The sequence below is a fragment of the Sorex fumeus genome, unplaced genomic scaffold (genome assembly GCF_029834395.1).
Source record: "Sorex fumeus unplaced genomic scaffold, SorFum_2.1 ptg000003l, whole genome shotgun sequence".
NCBI classification, from domain to species: domain Eukaryota; kingdom Metazoa; phylum Chordata; class Mammalia; order Eulipotyphla; family Soricidae; genus Sorex; species Sorex fumeus.
This window is the reverse complement of record NW_026606060.1, coordinates 19,954,206-19,957,935: the sequence shown is the minus strand read 5'-3', so window position 1 is coordinate 19,957,935 and position 3,730 is coordinate 19,954,206. Positions and strand designations below refer to the sequence as shown.

The following is a 3,730-nucleotide window of genomic DNA, read 5'->3' as shown; positions in this document are numbered from 1 at the left end:
CTTCCTGCTCAGGGTCTCTCCTGGCTCAAGGGACCATGCAGTGCCAGGGATGGAACCCAGTTCGTCTAAGTGCAAAGCATGTATATTGAGTGCTCTCTGTCTCTCTGTCTCTCTATGTCTGTCTCTCTGTCTCTCTATGTCTGTCTGTCTGTCTGTCTGTCTGTCTCTCTCTCTCTCTCTCTCTGTCTCTCTCTCGCCCTTCCAGTATGTTTATCTTGCCAAATTAAAAACTTTGAACTAATGGAAACATGAACTCTAATTTTCCCTCTCTGCAGTTCTGGCAAATCAATAATCTGCTTTCTTTTTTGTTATTAGTTTGTTTCTGTTTTTCTTTCTTATCTAGTATTTTTTCTTTTTTTCTTCTTGGGCCAAACCTGGTAGTGCTCAGGGGTCATATATGTGGTGCCAGGAACTGAGTCAGGTTCAATCACATGCAAGGCAGGTGCCACAACCCCTGAACTCCATAAATTGTACTGCTCCTTGTATCTCACCTAATTGGAATTACTTACATTTGTCTTTTCTAGTCTTGGCCCTTTCATTCATTATGTTTAAAGTTCCTCCCTGCTGGTGCCTGTGGAAATGCCCCATCCTTTTTATGGTGGATGGTGTCCCATTGCATGCATGTCCTATAGCGATAGCACAGCGGGTAGGGCGTTCGCCTTACAAGCGGCCAACATGGCCGACCCGAGTTCAATTCCTCTGCCCCTCTCGGAGAGCCCGGCAAGCTACCGAGAGTATTCGATATGCCAGACATAGTAACAACAAAGTCTCCAATGGAGACGTTACTGGGCCCACTCGAGCAAATCGACGATCAATGGGAGGGCCTCGAGCAATTCTTCTATCATTGGACAGTTGGGTTGCCCAAGTAACCAAGTACCTTTAGCAACTCTAGAGTAATACCATTATGTACACAAGTGAGCAAGAATCTGATCAAGTCCCTGCTTTCAATTCCTTGAGCAATATAGCTAGATGTGGGTTTGCTGGATTATATGGTGCAGGCTAATCACTTAGTTGTTCATTTACTTCTTGCATGCAGGATGTAGAGGATCCCAAGCAATGCTCAGAGAGCTTAGGAGCTACTGCCAACTACACTTGGCCAAATGAGTGGGTCAATTTAATACTCGGGCCCAGAGAAGCTTAGGGCCACCAGACCCACATCTAGCAATGATGGGGGCCTCTAGGATTATAGCAGACTACACTTAAGGTGCCAAATGATGTGGGAATCAAACTTCCAGTGCCCTGTGCATGCAAGGTCCTGATTCCTGAGTTATCTCCCTGGTCCCAAATTAATCTTTTGGGATGATCACCCCAGGGTTGGTTCTTGGCCAGCCTGACCACAGTTCAATGTGAGAGCCCAAGAGTGCAGAACTGCTCTGGCCCTGCACAGTCCAGGTCTGACCTGGACCACCCCATCAATATTTGGGGGTTTTCAGAGCCATACCCAGCAATACTTGGGGCACCAGGGCTCCACCGAGTGATACCTGGAAGACCACCTGGTACCAGGTATTGAACCAGGGTAATTCACATGCCAAACACACTTCTAAGCCGAGGTACTGTCTCTCCAGACCCTAACATTGATCTTTCAAACATACAGAGCAACCCACTTGTTCCAAGTCTCCCTTGAAGTCAACCAGGGCCTGACTAATGAGGCCCCTTCCAGCTCACCCCTTGCTGTCTCTGCTTCAGGGATTCTCCAGCCCTAAGTGTGGGCCCCAAGTCCCAGCCCCTGCCCTGGTCTGTGACTTCTTCCAGAATACTCTTGTGCTGGAAAGCTGGTGGTGAGAGGAAGCTCATCCGCACCCAGAGCTAGACCAGCCCCTGCCCACCAGTCCCCATCCTTTCTTCCCTCCCTCCCCTGCCCCATTCATTTCTGCTCAGAGCTTTATCACCACCCAGAGTTACCTCAGTACTTTATTTCTCTATTAAATCTACTGGTCCCTGTCTTTTCCCAAATGTAAGTGTCAGAGAAGCAGGAACTTCCTCTGTTCTATACCTGCACCTAAAAAACATACCTGATTAACTGTCACTGTCATTGTCACTGTCCTCCCGTTGTTCATCGATTTGCTCGAGCGGGCCCAGTAATGTCTCCATTGTGAGACTTGTTACTGTGTTTGGCATATCGAATATGTCACAGGTAGCTTGTCAGGAAGGAAGGAAGGAAGGAAGGAAGGGAGGGAGGAAGGAAGGAAGGAAGGAAAAAAGGAAGGAAGGAAGGAAGGAAGGAAGGAAAAAAGGAAGGAAGGAAGGAAGGGAGGGAGGGAAAAGAAGGAAGGGAGAGAGGGAAAGGAAGGAAGGAAAGAAGGAAGGAAGGAAGGAAGGAAGGAAGGAAGGAAGGAAGGAAGGAAGGAAGGAAAAAAGGAAGGAAGGAAGGGAGGGAGGGAAAGGAAGGAAGGAAGTAGGAAAGGAAGGAAGGAAGGGAGGGAGGGAGGGAGGGAGGGAGGGGGGAGGGAAAGGAATGAAGGAAGTAGGGAAGGAAGGAAGGAAGGAAGGGAGGGAGGGGAGGGAGGGAGGGGGGAGGGAAAGGAAGGAAGGAAGTAGGGAAGGAAGGAAGGAAGGAAGGAAGGAAGGAAGGAAGGAAGGAAGGAAGGAAGGGAAGGAGGGAGGAGGGAGGGAGGGAGGGAAGGAAGGGAATAAAGACTTGAGTGGGAAATGCTCATTTTATAATTCTGTTCACCAAGACCAGAAAGGTGCTTTATCCATTTGAGGAAGCTGCCCTTAGTAAGTATCACAGGCTGGGCCCTCAAACAACAGAAATGTGTTCTCTCATGGTTTGGGAGGTTAGGAGCCTGGAGTGAAGGTGTCGGCAGAGGTGGGGCATCTCCTGACATGATGATCATCTTTTCCCTGCCTCATCCCGGTCCTTTGTTGCCTGTCTGCATGCTAATTTCCTCTTCCTACTGTCACAGTTCATGCTGGATCAGGACTCACTCTGAGGGCCCAGCATAAACCCCTCTTTAAAGACCTTCTCTCTTTACATAAATCCACATGATAGCCTTTTGGTACCTGTACTGCAAACCATAATGCCCAAAAGGAAAAAGGGAGAGAGCAGGTGTGAGAGAGAAGAAAACTGTCTGTCACAGAGGCAGGCTGGATTAGGGGCTGGGTGGGTGGATTAGGGGTTGGGCGGGAGAGGCAGCGGGAGCGAAGCTGGAGACATTGGTGGTGGGAAATGTACACTGGTGGAGGGATGGGTGTTGGAACATTGTATGACTGAAACCCGATCATGAACAACTTTGCAACTGTGTACCTCATGGTGATTCAAGCACTGTAGCACTGTAGTACTGTTCTCTTGTTGTTCATCAGTTTTCTCAAGCGAGCACCAGTAACGTCTCTATTGTGAAACTTGTTGTTACTGATTTTTGGCATATCAAATACGTCACGGGTAACTTGCCAGGTTCTGCCATGCGGGCGAGATACTCAGGTAGCTTGCAGGGCTCTCTGAGAGGGACAAAGAAATCGAACCCGGGTTGGCCGGCCGCGTGCAAGGCAAACGCCCTACCTGCTGTGCTATCGCTCCAACACGTTTTTTTTAAATTTATATTTTTATCACTTCTCGGCTTTTTGGCTAAGATCAAGTGTAGTAAACATATGACTGAAGGAAAACGCAATTCAAAATAATGCCCCCCCCCAAAAGTTTTGTATCTGTTCTACAATAGATTTCCAATTTTATATGCTAATTTGTTCTGCTTTTCTCTTTCATCAAACTGAGAGCAGAGTAAGGGCCCAACTT

General features: G+C 48.2%; 1 non-coding gene across 1 annotated transcript; it reads left to right on the top strand.

Annotated features, from left to right (window-relative positions):
- The first annotated feature begins 3,545 nt into the window (after positions 1-3,545).
- On the top strand, positions 3,546-3,730 carry LOC130029528 (U2 spliceosomal RNA). Its single transcript, XR_008793367.1, has one exon. It is a non-coding gene; the product is annotated as a U2 spliceosomal RNA (small nuclear RNA).